Raw genomic sequence first — 20,205 nt, 5'->3', positions numbered from 1 at the left:
ATAAATCAAGATAACTCCTCAAATCTTAGCCATGAAGAGGCATCCAGAATTTAGACATGGCTTTCCATTAAAGTGATTATGGAAGATTTCATGGAGGATATCCACTGAGGCTGAACTCTGAGCCATACATTCAACTGCCCATGGTTTTACCTAGATATCTCCCAGGCATCTCAAACTCATCATGTCAAAAACTGGTGCTTCATTTCCCCAGACTAAACCTGTGGCCCTCTGCTAATCCTAATCTCACTGAATGGCATCAGCATCCACTTAATTGAAAACAAACAAACAAACAAAACCTGGGAGATATTTTTAACTCCTTTCTTTCAGCCCCCAAAACCAACCAAACATCTATTTTATCCAGTAAGTATGTGTATGTCCACCTACTTCTTTCCATCACCACTAACACCACTCTAATTAATGCCGCCATTATTTTTTACCTTCATTCTCACCAAAACCTCCTAACTAATCACCCTGTCTTCCATCTCATCGACCTCCACATTCTCCATGTTATAGGCCAAAGTGAACTGACAAAAATGTGAATTGATTGTGTCGCTCTTCTACTTCATTCAGACCCTAAAAACTACATAAGCAAAGTAATTTCCAAGATATATTGTTATAAGGGTATTATAACACATTATTGACCTGGGAATTTTTGCAGAAACTAATGTCTGTGGCCTTGATATGTCTCCAGTCAAAAATGTGATAATTATGTTTGAAAGTTATCTTGAAATCAGGAGCTTTGAAAGTTCCTCTAATTATGTGATTTTCTGGCCTTAAATAGTACTTGCTGGGAGCGAGTAATGACAACTCTTAGCTGTACCCTTTGTGCACTCTTGAATTAGGAATCAAGTGTCATTACTGATTGTCATCTTTTCTCTATTACATGTAAGCAATGCTGTTCAACCAATGACTATGTCCTATGTGAGTGCAGTCTGTTAGCATAAAGCAATAAATGAGCAAAACCCCCAAATCTTCTTAAATCAATACCATGGAGATGGTTAAAACTGATGGTGTAGCAAAGATTCTAAGAAGTTGTTACAAAGGTTAATGATGATGTGATTTCTATTTACTGGAGGAAGAGCAGGCTCCTGAGTCCTTTGTAGAACGTTGGTCTCTCTTTCCCTTTGGCATAGATTTTCTGTGCCCAGCAGAAATCAATTAATCTTTTTATGCCCAAGTTTATGCCTCTGTAAACTGAAGAAAGCCCTTGCTACCTACGCTCAGAAGAATGTTCTGATAAATAATGAGGTCATGTCTGAAAAGTACTATATAAAAACAAAGTATCGTTATGTTTTTCTTAAATCAGAATTAGCTTCTTTTCCAGTTTCTAAATAGCCTGTAATAACTGAAGGACAGTCCAATATTTTCTTGACCCTTTTTTCCGGGTTACTCAAGCAGCTCTTAGAAGTACTAACGTGCACATATAATACTACATACATTGTAAACTAGTTCACTCATAAACTAATGGTTTGCAAGTACAGCGTAGGATATTTCTGTTAAAAAAAAAAGAGAGGCATTTGCCTCATTTTCAATATTTTCCAAGCTAAGTAACCTGACTATCCCCTTCAATATGGTTAGATTCACTTTCTATAGTAAATGTACAAAAATCAGTTATTGGGGAAAAGCAAAAATGTGATGCCACTTTTTCTGACCGGTAAAGAAAACTTTGATCTTTCAAGCAATAGAATGTTCATTATAGAGCATTGACATTTGGGGGAGCACTTGGAAGCTGATGCAGCAAATCTTAACTAAATAACCCGTTGCTTAAAACAGCATCAATCTGACCTCCTCTTTTCACCATGAGATACTGTACTCATTTATAAAGTGCTTTTGGGTTGAGGTAAAGAACATTTTCCAATATTATGCAGTTTTTCACTGCCTCTGTGCAGTCCTCAATTATTTTTAGAGTTTGGGATACTGGGGAAAATGTTTTTGGGGGTTTTGTACTTCACAAAATTCAATTAAATTCTAATTTTTGTGAAGCAAACTCACTCTTTCTTCATTCCAGGAAATGCAACAGAATTAGCTACGTTGAGCCTTTACGAAAATGTGTTCAGACAGGGAAAGGCACATAATAGATGTCTGATGTTTAGTAAAAGATGTATTGCTAAGACATATTTCATTATGATCATTTTCTTGAACTTTTCTCATTGATTTCCTTTGAAATGGTCATTCGCATACTGCTCTTCCTGCATCAAATTTCTCATTTTAAAAAGATCTTTGCTAAAAGACTTTCCCCCTCTTTGAATAGGAAAAGGATATTCTTTTGGTTCTTCATTGCCTCTCTCCTTTCTTCCATTAACTGTGAAGAAATCTGAGTTCTGCGAAAGGGATCTTATCCTTAAGAAGATCAATCTCATGTTATTTGTAGCTTAACTGGTCTTGGTGGCAAAGACCAGGAAAAGGAAAAGAAACAAGGGGGTCTTAGCTTAACGCTAATATCAAAGAGGATGTGAACACTGAACTATGTTGTAGGATAGTGAAGGAAGACTTTCAACTTGGAGGTGAAGGTGAGTAGGATAGAGACCTTCTATGTGATATCAAAAGCCTCTACCTTTATTTTGAAAGGAAGGGAGGACTAAGCATGTTTAACTTGAATTTGCCTACATAATTCAATCATTCTCCACATGAGCTTCCTCCCCACTTACCAGAAGCCTCCTCACACCCAGGAACATATGCTTTCAATTGGGAAGTGCTTGCAAAAGACCACCTGCCAGCAAAGGGAATGTTTTACTTCTCCCAGTGGGGGGCTTACAGACAGGTTTTAATGTAGCTAAATGGGAACAGAGAAGCCTGGAAGAATGATGTTACAGGCTAGCCTGCTTATTGAGATTTTCTTTTAAATAGAAAAGGGAAATGTATAAGATATTAAAATGATGGTTTTTATTCCCTTTATTGGTCCTCCAGCAGAACTCTGAGTCCTTCCTTTCCCCACACTTCCTCTCCATATTTCTTTGTTCAGTAGTGTTTTTTGATATGACCCAATGGTTTTAACCAAATAAATAAAATATTTTCAAAGTTTCCATTTTGAGAGCTACTGCTCTAAAGCAAATACAAAACTCTGTGGTTGTGACTGTAGATGAAAACAAATCCTACTGTTTACGCCATGCCGATTATACAGTCACCAAAAGTGCAGAGGGAATCCTGGAGTCTATTGAAGAACTAGCAGCTGAAATATCTAGGTATTAAAATTAACCTTGAGCACCAAATGGCGAACTTTTGCACAAAAAGAGTAAAGTTGTTTGTGGGGAAGGAAGAACTGAACAGGAGGGGAACGAAGGCAGGAAGAAACCAAATACCCTCAGAAGAGTTTAGGAAGGGGGCCATTCCTCACTTATCCTCCCAGTTTCTGCCATTTTCTTCTCACACATATTCAGTCATTCCATGAAGTGTAAACAGATGCTGGGAGATTGAGTTCTGGGGTTTGATACAACTTTTTTTTTCTGTTTTGAATGAAAGAAAAACTGGGATGAAGAAAGCTCAGCCACAATACTGGATGAAATAAAAAGCTGTGTGTAAAGAGGTCACTACACATGTCATTTTCGTCAAATCAATCTCACAATTAAATAGCTAGAGGGTGTGTTTCCTCCCTTGACATTTTTGAAGTCCTCCTCATCCCACCTTGGAGGGCTCTCTATTAATCTCACAAATCCAGGGAATGCAAACAAAACAACTTCCCCAGCAGCAATAGCCTTATCTGAGTGGACTAGCCCTCATGCAAACGCTGCAGGCACATTCCACAAGGATGAAAGTGATCTTAGACACCCAGCTACAGCTGACAAAATCTAGGAGGCAGGTGACAAAGTGGTGACATGGTCAATGATGACAGACAAAAAGCAGTTCCAAGTTAATATCACACGCAGAGACTTGGGTCTGCTTCATTCTGTGTCACATTTTTATGTGGTAGAGACAAACTAAAATGAGGGGGAAAAAAAAGGCTCATTCCACTGACCTTCCCTGTTGTGTAATAAGATTACAATGCAAAGGTTTTCTATCCATGGGAGGTCTTCAAGCATTTCACCACCCAGGAACCCAAAGTGAACTAGATGAACTCTGCTTAAAACAATAAGCTGAAGGTTCTGTTATCGCATTACCTCACCAGGCAAAAGGCAAGGGACGAAACATGAATATAAGGAAATAGGTAAACTTTCTATGCTTACTTTCTCAGGACACACTTCTCTTGAGAATTCATAGGCTAGCACTGTCTTACAATAACCTGCTTTAAAAGTAACACGATAGAAGCCTGTGCAATTAATTCTTGTTTAGTGACTTGAGAACAATCTTTCAGTAAGACAGTATAGTCACTTCCCTGTCAAGGCAACCCCTGGTCTGTAAACCTGTAGGAAAGAAGGATGGAGAGGGTTACAGAAGTATCCATTGCTTTCTGTTGTTTATTGTGTGAAAACCTATTGTTTACTGAGAGTTTTTGTTCTTTGTCTCAGAAGCTCATTCTATGTGCACACCATGAGGTTCGTATCTTCTTACTTTACAAGGAGGGAAATAAAATCTTTTACTTTTGTCAAGGAAGTTAGCTTTTATGGAATTTACTTTTTTTTTTTTTTTAAATAATGGTGCTTTTTAAAATTTATTTATTTTTAACATCTTTATTGGAGTCTAATCGCCTTACAATGTTGTGTTAGCCTCTGCTGTACAGCAAAGTGAATCAGCTATATGTGTACATATATCCCCATGTCCCTTCCCTCTTGCATCTCCCTCCCACCCTCCCTATCCCACCCCTCTAGGTGGTCACAAAGCACTGAGATGATCTCCCTGTGCTATGCAGCTGCTTCCCACTAGCTATCTATTTTACATTTGGCAGTATATATATGTCAATGCTACTCTTTCACTTCGTCCCAGTTTACCCTTTCCCCTCCCCGTGTCCTCAAGTCCATTCTCTACCTCTGCATCTTTAATCCTGTCCTGCCCCTAGGTTCATCAGAACCTTTTTTTTTTTTTTAAGATTCCATATATATGTGTTAGCATATGGTATTTGTTTTTCTTTCTGACCTACTTCACTGTAACATGAAAGCAGCCATAGACAGTATGTAAATAAATAGATGTGGATGCGTTCCAATAAAACTTTAATTACAAAAACAAGTGGTGGCCCAGATTTAGCCCATGAGCTGTAGTTTGCTGACCCCTGATCTAAAAGATTGAGCAAGGCCCTGTCTAATCCAGCAATGATTTCCAATAGCATCATGTATAAGCCATAGTAAGCACTAAATTAACTATCAGAGCACACTGATCTTAAGAAAATTATTAACCATTTCTGGGTTTCAGTCTTCTTATTTACAAATTCACATGGAAACCTAATTAGATATCTTTGAGCATTTTTGCAACTCTAAATTTTGGTTATGTCTTATCATATACCAACTTCTGTCATAGAAGCTGCCTGCTACAATTTCTCTGAGCAATATATGTAGAAAACAGGCATCTCTTGTAGGTGATATTATCTGAAGTACGGGAGCTGGTGATTTGACAGAAGTCAGTTATGAGTTCTGTTTAACAAATAATAATAAGGTAAGCCCATTTCATTTATGCAGCACTTTTAGATACATATTCTCATATGATCCTTATTACAACTACATTAGATAGCGAGAATAGATAGTATTTTCCTCCTCTTTCAAATAAGAAAATAGAGGATTAGAGAAATTAAGTGACTTACCCATTGTTTACATCTAAATGCACAGCTGAGCAGAGCATTAATGCCAGCCAGGTCCTGATTCAGAGTTCTTCAAACCATGCCAGGCTAACATTTTTGAATTACTTCAAAAAATTTAAATATGATCATAAAGTGATGGAACAGCAGTACAAAAACGACTATTAAATTGCACCAGGTGTTTTGTAATAGAGTTCTATAAAGTAGGAGAGCAAAATACATCACCACCACTGGAAACAATATACAACAAGGAAGCTACATACAGGGCCTGCAGCCCACACCAAAACACCAATCTCACACTCAGAAGTATGAGGTGTTCAGACCAAGCAGAGCTTTCCTGTTCAGCTCATGTTTATATAGATATCCCATTTTTACTTTCTAGGAGAAAACAGAATGATAAAATTTTTCATACCTCTCTAATTAAATTTCTTCAAAATAAAAATACATTTACAAGTTGGATATTTTAAAAATTATATTTTCTCTTATTAAAGTTGGAGGTTTGGTCATTCCAGATGACAGCAAAATATCAATTATCTCTGAAAAACTATATTTTTGCTGACTTAGTTTTCACTTTTTTTTCTTCATGTTTTTCACACTCCATCTGGTCTTAAGTATTTAAGTGTCCTTTTCCTTTTTGCCAAGTTCAAAAAAAAGCACATGCATCACTCTGCATCTTTAAAGCATTTTACAAACACTACCAAATTAAAATTCTTTAGTGTTTTAAAATTTAGCTCCTGCCTGCTTTTCTCATGAGCCTCTAAAATACCTCAGTAAGTGGTTTTCCTTTTGTTTGTTCTCAAAAAAAGATAAATTTTATTTCCATACTTAAACAAATATTATTTGTATTTTATTCAGCATGTATTAGAGCATTTGTCTAGCCCAGGATTTTAAGGGAAAAAAAAATTAAGAAATGGCAAATCCGTTTTTTGTTTTTATTTTTCCTCTGAAGTTTAACTTTGATTTAGCACATTCTAGGTGTCAAGCACCACGTGGCTACATTTTAACCAGAAACAGAGAAACAGAAGTGAGTCTCTCTGCCCTTTGGGAATTCACGATTGTTAGGGAGACTGGACACATGAGTGGACCGCATTAAAGGCAGACTGTGATGAGTGCTAGAATGCAAGCTAACGATGAGGACGACCAAGACGGCTGATACTTGCTAAGTCCTTATGGTGTGCAGGGCAATTTTTAAAGCTTTTCACACAACTAACTCAGTTAATGCAACGAGCTACAGGAAACAACAAAGTACTGTGGAGTTATGTCAGCGGCAAAGTAGAAGTTAATTTCAACTGCTTAACTAGTATTTGGACAAGTTTGTGAGCACTTTTTTTTTTTTTTGGATGCACCTTGTGGCATGCATGATCTTAATTCCCCGACCAGGGATCGAACCCATGCCCCCTGCATTGGGAGCGAGGAGTCTTAACCACTGGACTGCCAGGGAAGTTCCATGTGAGCGTTTTAAATTCTTCTCAAATCATTTTTCTTTCATTGCTCACACAACGGTCTTATCAGCTATCTTTACACCATATTTTTCATTTTTCCCCCTTTTATTTTTATATTCTACAAAAATCCCCTGTTATGGGCTGCACTGTGTCCCTCTCACATATTCATATGGAAGCCCAAACCCCCAGTACCTCAGAATGTGACTGTATTTAGAGGTGGGGTCTCTAAAGATGTAATTAAGTTAAAATGAGGTCAATAGGATGGATTCTAATCTGATATGACTGGTGTCTTTATAAGAAGAGGAAATCTGGACACAGATGGATACAGAGGGAAGACCATGTGAAGACACAGGAGACGGTGGCTTCCTGCAAGCCAAGGAGAAAGGTCTCAGAAGGAAACCAACTCTGTTGACACTTTGATTTCAGACTTCCAGCCTCCAGAACTGTGAGAAAAGAAATTTCTATTGTTTAAGCCACCCAGTCTGTGGTACTTTGTTATGGCAGACCTACCAAACTCATCCGCCCTGAAGTGTGCGCATTTCTCACATGATTTTTCATCATATTTACTTCTATTTTATTTATGCCTTGTATTTTTCAAGTAATCCTTTGTAAAAAGGGCACAATATCTAAAAGCCAAAATCGAAGGGTGAGGAAGCAGGTGCACGATGGCACTACCTGAGCCACCAACACACTGAGTAAAGTTAACCCAGTCACAGAAGAAGGGTGCTCAGAGTCACCAGTGATGCATTCACCTGTAGATGCACATTCTCAGCCCTGATCGTAGAAAAAAAAAACATATTTGTCCCCTAAAAAGTTCAAATAACAAATAAAGTTCACATCATCATGAGAAAGCATTTATTTAGTGGGGAAAAGAGATCAGATGGTCTCGCCCTTTTCCAACTCAATTATAAATGATAATTCATACAATTTTTGAGACTGTATGCACTTTTCTAAAACATTAATATCAGTTGTCAGAGGGGCCTGGGCCAGGAAAATAAATATTTTAAGAAAGTATATATAGCCTAGAAAATTGTATAAATTATTATTAGAATTATTTTTGAATTCTGAGCACTCATTGGGGTGGGAGGGAACTATTAGAAGCCATTCTTATTTTCTTTGACTCTTGGAGGTCTGATAGAGCTTCCAAGGGCTTCAAATTAAATACCCTCATAATAGCCTAGATTCTGAGATTTGGGCCAGAGCAGAAAAAAAAGCAGAATGCCTGTTTAGGACTTAGAGGTTTCAGTAATGACCAATATTAATAAATAATATTAAATTACATATTCTTACCATCTCTCCCTGAAAACTTGCCTGGCACAGAATACTACAGTCCTAAACATGCCCTAAAGGAACCACTTCTTTTGTCCCACAACTTTTACTCACCCGGAACATTTTAGCTAGATTCCTCCTCTCCTCTCTTTTATTTTTTTTTTCTCCTGGAGAATATATTTTAATTACCATTAATTTTAAACCTACTTTTGAACTATAATAAGTTTCAGAAAAGTATATACATTTGAAATTTATTTTTTGGAAATTAATTATCGGTTTAATTTAGGTTTACAAATGTACTGCTCTGCAGTTTATTGCTTTCTTACAATTTTTTAGTCTCCTCTGTGTTGTTCTTGTTTCACTTTTCATTTCTGACAATTATTTGTATTTTTAAAATCTTAGTTATATTTGCTAAAGTAACTTATTATTCTTTTCAAAGTACTGGGTTTTGTTTTTACTTATCCATTTTTAAATTTTATAGTTAGTTGTTTTGTGCTTTCATTTATATTAATCACTTTCTTCTGTTTTATGTTTGTTTTGTTTTCCTAGATTCTTGTCTTAAGAGCAAAGATCATTTATTTTCAATCTTCTTTTCAAATAGATACATTTCAGTTTATATCTTTTCTTCTCAGTTTTGCTTCAGTCATATTCCACTAGTTTTGTTACGTAGCACTTTTCATTTGTTTATTCAGCTCCAAATAGTTTATAAGTTCCACATTGATTTTCACTTTAATAATTATTTGCACTTGCGTGTATGTGTGTGTGTGCTTAATTTCCTGGTATATGGGGATTTTTTTTGAATAGTGGAATTTCTTGTAATTGTTGATGCATAAGTAAATGGAGCCTGTATAATATCACCTTTATGGAATTTGCTGACATTCCCATTGTGGTCTAGCGCATGGTAAATTTTTGTGGCTGTAGTCTGTGGGCTTGAAAATGACATGCAGTTTTCTGGGTATGGTGCAGGCTTCTTTGTGTAGCTATTCAATCAGGCTTGTTAAGTGCATTACACAACTCCTCCGTATCCCTCCTTATTAGCGGGTGGTTTCTCGGTTGGTTCCTGAGAGAGAGGTGTTCAGCCTCTCGCTGTGATTATGAATTTGCCCATTTTCCTTTGTGGGGCTACCAGTATTTGCTTTATACATTCCCCTTTGTGCTACTCCAGCCCACCGTTGTGTTGGTTGCCCTGGGCTCTGTGGCCCCTGGTGTCACTTACTGACGTCATGATGATGCCGTGCTCTTTCTCACCTTCTAAGGCAGAACTTTCTCTTGCACATTTTGCATTCTTTTTTCTCTTTTCAATTTGACCTTCTGCTGTCAGGGTTTCCTTCCATGTTCTAGTCCCTTGAGAGTTCTCTTTCTTGGTTTTGAGAATTCAGCCTGTAAAATGTTCTTTTCTAACTTCCACATGGATTTTGGTGGAAGAGAGGTGAAAAGAGGCTAAACAAAGCAAGTGTTCAGTTCTATCCTCTTGAGATTAAGTTTAAGAGTGACTCTAAAATGCTTTTCATTGTCTTTCCCTTCCATTACCCCAGACTCCCTTCTGATCATGCCACCCCTTGTCCCAACTTTCCAACCCCACCAATCTTGTTTTAGTTTCTCAATGCAGAAAGCTCTTTCCTGACTCAGGACTTTAACACATCAGTTTTCTCTGCATGGAATTACCATTTTCCCCATGATTTACCTACTGACCACACTTACCCTTCAGGAATCAGGTTGAATAGCATTTACTCAGACCCTTCCTAAACAATTCAAATTAAATCGGGCCATTCAGTTCTACTTTCTTACAGTACCTGTACTTTTTTTTTTCTTTTACTGTACTTTTTTGAGTAGAGTACACTCCAGAATCATATATTTTAAAAATCTGATTATTTACCTTTTTGGTTTTTCTTCCAAATTAATTTCACATTCTAATTGGACAGAGACTATGTCTATTTTCTTTTTTTTTTTCTATTTTTTCCTCACTGTTTCCCCATTGCTGAGACAGTACCAGGAATATAGTTAGTGTTAAAAAATTTGTTGAATGGATGAATGAATACTAGCCCCTAGTAGTTGCAGGTTGAAAACTGAGTATACAAAGATTCTAAGCACTAATATAAAGTTAAAATTCCATATAGATATGACACACTCCATCTTAAAGAAATGTATCTATTATGATTAAGAAAATCATAATAGCTATGAGTTATAATGTTCTAGCCGTTTTATGTTCATTATAGCTAAACTTTACAATAATATTGAAATTTACAGATGAGAAAATTGAAGATTAGGAAAATCAAATAACTTACTCAACATCAAGTTATTTATAATAGCAGAGCTAAGATTCAAAACCAGATGTGTTTATTTCTAAAGTTCGTCCTTTCTTTCCACTATCATTCCATGCACTATTTTGCAACATTTGGTAATCTAAGAAATCCTAATAATTTCATTTGAAAAAAATTTATTTTAAGGAAACTAAAGTGACATTTCCAGCTTTGAACTTGATCTAAAGTGAGACAGATATAAAAGGTAGTAACCAATTTGATTTTTTTTTTCAAATTTTATACAACTAAAGAAATATTCAAAAGATCCCTTCAGACTAGGTCTTTAGATTCTTGGGGCAGAACCTCTCTAAATTTTGAGTTCAATTTTACCAAAGTGAATAGGCATGACCCCAGGATTTAATGGGAATGTGGGAGTACCAGTTTCTACTTCTCTGTTAAGGCCATTGGTTGGGATCCATTTAATACTTTCCTCAGTTGAACTCTGCCATGCATTAAGATAACAATCCAAGTCAGTTCAGGCCATTCAGTTATTTCACACAAAGTTGACAAAAACATTTGGACAATTGTTCAAACATCTGGATGATTGATTAAATCTTTGACTGAACTAATGGAACACTTGGGCATCCTAAAAACAAACAAGAGGTATCTCTGCCTGACTCTCCAAGACCAAAATGGGAAAATCAGTATTTGTCCTTAAGACTTTTCTTCACCTGTCTAATATTCTAAATGTGTCTTATAAGGAGATGAACATTGTGTGTGTGTGTGTGCACGCATGTCTGTATTTTTTACATTCCTATTATCCCTAAAGAGGTTTCGTTTACTTAGTTTCTGTGACTGAATATCAAAACAAAAGTGAAGAGAACAACTTGGAAAGATTTTTATAAAAACAATAGATTCACTCCACCCTTATTACCATATTATTTTTATTTAGCCAGTTTTTTAAAATAGTTTCTCAATAGAAGCAATTAAGAATTATAACCTACTAGATTATAAAAATACAGAAAGAAAAATCTCAACAGTATTTAATACATCAATGTGAAATATACCCATGTATGAAAAATGTTAAATGCAAACCTCATTAAATAAATGTATAGGGCTTCCCTGGTGGCGCAGTGGTTGAGAATCTGCCTGCTAATGCAGGGGACACGGGTTCGAGCCCTGGTCTGGGAAGATCCCACATGCCACGGAGCAGCTGGGCCCGTGAGCCACAGCTACTGAGCCTGCGCGTCTGGAGCCTGTGCCCCGCAACGGGAGGGGCCGCGATAGTGAAAGGCCCGCGCACCGCGATGAAGAGTGGCCCCCACTTGCCGTAACCAGAGAAAGCCCTCGCACGAACTGAAGACCCAACACAGCCAAAAATAAATAAATAAATAAATAAAGTAGCTATAAAATTTAAAAATAAATAAATAAATAAATAAATAAATGTATAAAAGGAGAGAGAAACCGAATATAATACCTTTGAAAGAGCATCTTATATGAAACCCCAAAACACCTCAATTACTACAATAATATACACTGACAAAAAGCTCACAATATAAGAATTATTAAATGTCTTGAACTTAATTTTTTTCATATTTAATTAAAATAATTTATATTTTGTTTTCCTAAATTACTAATTTTGTAAATTTGTTTCATTTACTTTTTTCCATTTTTATTCACTTTTGAAGATGCTCACTCTCAGCATAAAGAAAGCTATCTTATCTTCTCCACGTGGGGCATACGTGAAAAGTATTCACTGAAGTTTGTTGGAAACAAATAGAATGAAGCATAAAATGGCAGTTAAGATCATGGATCATACTACTGATCCATCTAAATCACAAATGCAAAAGACACATAATCCATTACATACAAAACTGCTTCCAATTTCTATTTGGAGAGTTTTTTGTATCAGAAAAATAACCTGTCTGTGCCTCTGTTTGCCTCACTGACAAATGAAAATAATAACAATGATGCAATAAGGTCATTCTGAAAATAAATTAGATAGTACACACAAAGCAACAGTACTGACACAGAGAAGATGCTCAAAACCATTAGGAAGAAAAATAATTCACTGGTGTATTTTTAGTATCAGGTTTATAAACGGAGTTCTATGATCATTTCTTTAATGAAAGGTCCAGTGTACCTAGAGCCATCTTTTTCACAGACACAAGAACAGACAAAAATTAGACCAAAGACCACAAGGAAGAAGATGCAAGGGATAAAGTACAGGGAACATTGCATTGTTTTCTGTAGTGCTAAGGGACTATAAGGAAAAGACACTAGTCTCTCATGTGCTACCATGAACATTTTACAAACTCATTCTTAAGGCCTGGAAATCTTGTTTTCGTTCCCACAGTTTATGCCATGAATCTCAAAGATCATTAAAAATCAACCTATTCTTGGGTTTCATCTTCAATGCTCCCCTCGCCTTGCCCCCAACTCAGAATTTGACAACGCAGAGCAGCCTCTGCCTCTCTTTCTTCCTTTTGCTTTAGATAATATGACAATGTATTAATTTTGTTTTCCTTTATTCCTTTCTCCTCCCACTATTCTTTCTCCTTCAATGCCCTTTTCCTCTTTTTTCCATGCCTGTTTTGGACATTTTCTAAGATTTTTTACACTAGATAAATGAAATGCTATATATGAAATACCAAACCCAGGTTCTAATATATAAAAAGTGATCAAAAAATGTAAGTTCTTTTTGTTCTCATATGCTCTTCTTTTCCCAGTGATACCATCTGTGCTCATGGCTTTAATAATCAATTCCACATAGATGAGCCTTACATTTCTGTCTTCTACTGACTTTTTCTCCTCAGATTTACTCCTCTGTTCCTACCTGGACCAGCTGTTAAACCTCAATTCTTCCTTTCCTTGCCCTTGTCCACATACCACTCCTCACAACTTCTGTGCAAGTCCTCCGACTTTTTATGGTACTGGCTATATTTTGATCATTCATGAATTATCAGAGGTGATTTTCACTCTTTGTTTTCACCTATAAAATTCACTAGGTCCTGGAGGATCTTAGTGTCTATCACACTCATGTTCTCTTTTAAATTCTCAACTTACTAGTTCAAAACTGTAAGCAATAAAAACTGGGCAATTGCTCATAGATGGAACAACTTCTCATTCCAAATCTATGCTTCCAAAATTTTGTTGCCATTAATACTACATTAATCGTTCTATAAACGTGGCACATTTCTTTGATTATGCCAATTCTTATTTATTTATTTATTTATTTATTTATTTATTTATTTATTTATTTATGGCTGTGTTGGGTCTTTGTTTCTGTGCGAGGGCTTTCTCCAGTTGTGGCAAGCGGGGGCCACTCTTCATCGCAGTGTGCGGGCCTCTCACTATGGCGGCCTCTCTTGTTGCAGAGCACAGGCTCCAGACACGCAGGCTCAGTAATTGTGGCTCACGGGCCCAGCTGCTCCGCGGCATGTGGGATCCTCCGGGACCAGGGCTCGAACCCGTGTCCCCTGCACTGGCAGGCGGACCCCCAACCACTGCGCCACCAGGGAAGCCCACCAATTCTTTTTAAAAAAACACTTTAAAAATTCTCCCAAATACAAACTCAACACCTTTTGTAGAATTTATCAACTCATGTTTATAGACTATTTTTGATAATTTTAATTCTTCCACTGTATTATAATAAAACTGTTATTAAGAGTTCCCTGGTTCTGCATTGTTCTTTCTTACCCTGTATTTCCCTCCATGTGAGATTTTTCCCCCCAATAATCATCACTGATTGACGTTGAACCTATAATTCAAGGCTTAGTGTATGTACCATTTTCTGCAGTGAGTGACCTTATTTGATTCTCAGGCTTAGACAGCAGGAAACATTTATAACACAGCTTTTTGTTATTCACAGCTTCTACCACAATACCTTCCACCTTGTAAGGAACTACTACCAACCTGATGAATGTAGGGAGACGTCTGTCCTTGGCTTCATGCAATTGTTATCCTGTGTGCTCTAGAATAAAGCCCTTTGAGAGAAGGGACTTTGTCCTGTCTTTCATGTTTCATTTCTCCACAGTTCCCAGGAATATACCAGAAACATCTAAAAGAAAGGGAAAGAATTTTATTTGATTGTTGGTTTTGAAGACAGCAGACAGTTACCTCTCACAGATAGAAATATGAAATGACAACTAGCTGTGGTCAGAATGAGCCATGCCCAGAGGTCTAATTTGGGTTATCAGAAATGCAATTTCAGCAACAGGAGCAAGAACCACTGTAACCACCACAAGATTTGAGCAAAATATGATAGGTCTTGCACTCATAATAGCCCAGCACTTGTGATAAAGAAAAATCTAAACAGAGGCCAAGACGAGAATGGTCAGAAGAGAGAAAAGAGTCACTTGGTGTTGCTGATGGAGGGTTTCTGAACTGTAGCTGGTGCTAAAAGGGGCTTAAACACTCACCTCAGCCCTCCAAGAACAGATTTAGGAATATTTTTTCCACAGCTGTAGAGATGAATGAGATGAATGTGCAGGGGGAAAAAGATTTTCCTTTTCTGGCACACTTAAGACAAATGCTACCACAATGCTTTGATAGTAATTTAGTGAAGTGTCTCCACCCACTCTTATCTTGGTGATAAGAGGCTTTTATGAGGTGATTGATATGGACTGCAGTATTTATTTTCTTAGTATTAATTTTTTTCATTCACTTCCTTTTTTATTCTCCTCAGGTAGTATTTAGTTCCTGATCAGTTCTACAGAAATACCAGCTTGAGAAATAGTTTACTGAAAATGAGCTTTAGCAAAAGCATTCCCAGGATCAAATCCCAGCTCCTTAATTAGGGTAATAATAAAGAATGATAAACACACAAAATGAAAAAAATATATAAACAAAAATTATACCAGCTTCTATTTGTTGAACACTTACTTTGCATCAGTCACTGTGCTGAGGACTGTGTATTTTTTTCTTATTTACTTTTTATTTCAGGCCTGTGAGGCAGGTATTACTATCTGCATCATGCAGAAGAAGAAACTTTAGCTCCAAAAATAGTTTTGGTCCCAAACTGTGTGACTGCAAAGCCCATATTATTCATCCTTGTGGTTTGCCCTTCTGACTCTACATTTGTCTCTTAATTAACTTTTCTGAACCTCAATCACATTGTAAAGCAGGGTCTAACCATAAATCTTGTTGTGATTCTGAATTTTGTGCATGGGATTTAAATTTAGGATATTTTACTCCATATTTGAGAATTTCTCAACTTTTTACCTCACTGTACTGTTTAGTCCTGGATTATATTTGATACTCATGAGCAATAACAAAAGTAAAATAAAATGCAAGTTATTGGCTCCCAAAAAAAGGTTACTTAACTGAACTTTTTAAGCACTTAAATAAACTTAAAACTTTCTAGGACCATATAAATATTCTATTAATATGTACTCATAAAGTTTACAAATTCAGAGCAAAAATTTTCTTCTGGAAGGGGAAGTTGCTCATCAGCAATATTTAGTCAGAATCATAATTTGAATTCTAAGACTAATTAAGACTGTTGTGGTAGTTAATTTTATGTGTCAACTCGCCTGAGCCTCAGTGCCCAGATATTTGGTCAAACATTACTCTGGGTGTTTCTGTGAGGGCGTTTTTGTATATTTACATTAAAAAATGTGGACTTTGAGTAAAGCAGGTTGCCCTTCATTATGTAGGTGGGTCTCATTCAATCAGTTGAAGGCTTGACTCAAACAAAAATGTGACCTCCACCCCATGACCTCCACCAGTTACATTTGCAATGTAATCAGCAAATTACCTTTCTGATTTTACAGCAAACTGCCTTTGGACTTGAACCACAAGTCCTTCCTGAGTTTCCAGGCTGCTTTCCTCCCCCATCAGATTTTGCACTCACCAAGCCTCCAGAGTCACATGCACCAGTTCCTTAAAAAAATCTCTCTCTCTCCCTCTCTCTCTCTCTCTCTCTCTCCTTCTCCATATATGTATAATATCTTGTTGGTTCTGTTCTGTTTCTCTGGAGAACCCTGACTAGTACAGGCTGTTAGAGCAACTTGAGGAAAAATTTCATGATTATTTTGAAATGAAAAGTCTTATTGAATTAGAAATCATTTTGCATTACCATCAGAAATTTTGAGGTGATACTGATCAATGAAAGAAAAGAAAGAGCTGTTAGATTTAAGAAGAATTGCGTATAATAAGGACCATGTAAGTAGCTCAAGTTATCCAAATTCTGGTTAATGATGAGAAAGTCATTTTCATCAATATAAAAAGAGTGATTAACACATCTTTGTCATTAGCTACTTTTTGTGAGACCAATGTTTCTTACAGATTGATCTGTCAAGATTTCAGAGAGGTCATCATTAAAAAGTCTTGATTAGAAATTTGGTGAAGCCACTTGAGACATAAATTTTAATATAAAAGTTGTAATCTGTTTACAGATTTTAAAATTTTAGTAGAAAAAATTTAAAATATTTTATTTGAAAGATTTATACAAGTAAAATTATTTAGTTTCTTCCCTAACACTTTGTATTTTATTTTTCTTATTGTAATTATGTGACCTAGATAAAATGTAATGATTTTTTTAAAAAGTTCAGTATCAATGTAGACTCTTCAAATCCCTCCACTTCAAGGTATCCCTGTGAGCCACTTAAATATTATGATTTTAATGTGTTGTAACATTAAAAATGTTGGAAGCCAGGTTAAAAAAAACCCTGGACTTTCTTCTAAAAGCAATAAAGAATCATTGAACTTTATAAAACCCAAAGGGCATTAGAGATTTGTCCATAATTCTGCTCACCACACTGTATCTAGGTGGCTTTGAGGTTTTATTCCAGGAAGTACTTTACATATGTTTCATGCTTTAAAAAGCTTTCAGATACAATAGCCTCATTGTAATGAACAAGAGGAAGCAAGATTAGATACGTGGAGACCTTTTGGAAGGTTGTTGTAATAACCCAGATGAGAGATGATGTAGTGTGAATCAAGGTAGTGACGGTGGTGATGGGGAAAGGTAGAAAGCTTTGGGAGATGTTTGTTAATTAGAATCTATAGGATTTTTAATTGATTTGATGTGAGGAGTTACAAACAAGGAGGGAAGAATCCAATTTCTGGCTTGAGTAACACAAATCGGCAACAGTCTATAAGACGAGTTCCATATTACCTGACTGTGGTGTAGAATGACACTTACACTAGTCCTCACCTCCTTCATTGCTTGGTGGTGACCCTCAGGTCCTTTCTCAAAGAAACCAAGGAACAAGAGAAGGTCATTAGCTCTTTAATATTTTCTCCATTGACCTAAAAAGAATAAGAATAGTTTTTGACTTCCTCACAAATTCCCATAGATCTTCCCAGAATTCTGGATCACGTAAAGGGATTATCTTTTAAGACTATCAGACCTAAATGTAAGCAAATATATTGTGTTTCCTGATCTAAGCTGTATTTTACTTAAGTGAGAGCCTACCCCTTAATTATTCCCACCTACCTCCATCACATTTTGTATTACTACCTTTTCTTTGTGTTCAGTTAAGGAACTGGAGGGATACATTGTGCCTTTGTGGATGCCCTCTTCAGGAAAGACAAAGATATTAGGTAGTCAGTAAAGAAGTAAATCAGAACACATTCAAAATGTAGGGACATTGGAAACTACTTGCTCCATCGCCTTTATTTTATAGGCAAGAGAATTGTGGCCCAGAGGTAAGGTACAATGGGCTGAGGCCAGAGGATGATACAGGACAGAAAGTGAAGGAAGTTTACTAGAAACATAAATGTAAAGGGATTAATAAGTCAGATCAATTCATCCATCTTAACAACTGCAATATTTCACCAAAGTTAAGACACCATCAGTTGTAAGACATGAAAAAAACTACCAATTAAATTACAATAGGGCGCTAACATATCTTCATTGTAAGATATATCCCAAATTCAGATTCGTTAGTATTCAAAATAAATAGTTGTCTTCAGATTGATAGGCCCCGAAAGCCAAGTTGTCAAGAAAAATTTCTATAGTAGATAGTAGCATTTTTACCCTTCTTTTAAAAGTCAAGAGTCTTTTAAGCACTAAGATACACAATCAGAAATTGTATACAACTTAATCCTTTAAAAATTCTTATTTTTTCTTTTATTATAGAAAAATGAACTCACAAGTCTATGTTTGGGCTCATTCAGAATTTTAGTTACAAGAAAAAATTATAATGATAATGATAATGATATATTTTTTCACATGCAATGACTATAAATTCTGCCATATTTTGGAAGGGGTCACAAACCACAGAAGTTCTGCATTCTGCTTTATTTCAAAGTTTACAGCATTAGTTAGGACAAGTCTAAGTAACTCTGGAAACACTTGGATGGTACAACATGCTCACTGATTTTTATTTTGTAAGCATCCCTTTATACATGAGTCATTAGATGAATTTCTTGTTCTAAGTAAATGTAATGAATTATTATTGTCATAAAATTTTAAGTCAAAAATGGGAAATGAAAGCACATGCTCTATATTAGAAGAAAGAGGAAATAAGAAGGTATGGGGTGTGGTGAAATGCATACCTAAACAGGTAAATGTTATCCAGCCTTTTTAAGTCAGAATTCTTTTTCTTTTGCAGTTAGATTCTTGCATGATATGTATGGAATAACTTTTTCAGGGGTGTAATTAGAAATGAAACATTAAACACACCTTCCTGCAATGTGGCATGACTTCCACCTAAGAAAAGTAGCATAACACAGTGTAGGTTTTGCTTCAAGTAGCCAGATCACGTGACTCTTCCAACAGATTAATATGGTTGGGCAAAGCATATTTTAGATTTGTCCTAAGAGATTATCATTTGTCTGCTCACCACATTGTGTCTAGGTGGCCTTTGGGTTTCAATGCTAAAAAGCATTCTTCCTATATTTCAGAATTTAAGAGCTTTTGGAAATATCAACCTCATTGCATTCTTAAGAGGAACATGTTGTACTAAAACTCAGAAAATTATATAAATTTTTTTTCTTTTAAATTTTTATTTAATTTATTTAAACTAAAAAAACACAAAGCTGAAAACCAAAAACCAAAAACCAAAAACAAAAAACCCAGTTCACTTATTTCTCCCATCCCTTACTCCCTGCTTCTTGCAACCAATGATCTATTCTCTGTATCTATGAGCTTCTTTTGTTGTTTTTGTTTTTTTTTTAGATTCCACATACAAGAGAAATCATATAGTATTTGTCTTTCTCTTTCTGACTTATTTCACTTAACATAATGTTCTCAAAGTTCACCCATGTTGTTGCAAAAGGAATGATTTCATTCTTTTTTATGGCTGAATAAGATTCCATTGTATATATGTTCCACAATTTTTTTATCCATTTATCCATCAATGGACACAGGTAGTTTCCATATCTTGGCTATTGTAAATAATGCTACAATGAACATGGGGATGTATACCTCTTTTCAAATAGTGTTTTCATTGTCTTTGGATAAATACCCAGAAGTGGAATTGCTGGATTTGTACGGCAATTCTATTTTTAATTTTTTAAGGAAACTCCATATTGTTTTCCATAGTGTTTGTACCAATTTATATTTCCACCACCAGTGTACAAGGATCCCCTTTTCTCCACATCCTTGCCAACATTTGTTATTCGTGTTCTTTTTGATTATAGCAAT

General features: G+C 36.0%; 1 long non-coding RNA gene across 6 annotated transcripts in view; it reads right to left on the bottom strand.

Moving 5' to 3' along the window:
• LOC103007431 (uncharacterized) overlaps positions 1-20,205 on the bottom strand; it is a 205,896-nt gene that overhangs the window by 33,812 nt on the left and 151,879 nt on the right. For 4 of the 6 annotated variants that reach the window (XR_009005270.1, XR_009005267.1, XR_009005269.1 and 1 more), the window contains exons 4-5: positions 17,770-17,864; positions 14,526-14,670 (exon numbers count right to left, since the gene is read on the bottom strand). This is a non-coding gene — a long non-coding RNA (uncharacterized LOC103007431). Of the gene's footprint in view, positions 1-14,525; positions 14,671-17,757; positions 17,865-20,205 lie in introns of all 6 variants that reach the window. The other 2 variants (XR_009005268.1, XR_451800.2) reach the window with 2 other exon arrangements.

The sequence above is a fragment of the Balaenoptera acutorostrata genome, chromosome 14 (genome assembly GCF_949987535.1).
Source record: "Balaenoptera acutorostrata chromosome 14, mBalAcu1.1, whole genome shotgun sequence".
NCBI classification, from domain to species: Eukaryota; Metazoa; Chordata; class Mammalia; order Artiodactyla; family Balaenopteridae; genus Balaenoptera; species Balaenoptera acutorostrata.
This window is presented reverse-complemented; position numbering and strand designations above follow the sequence as displayed.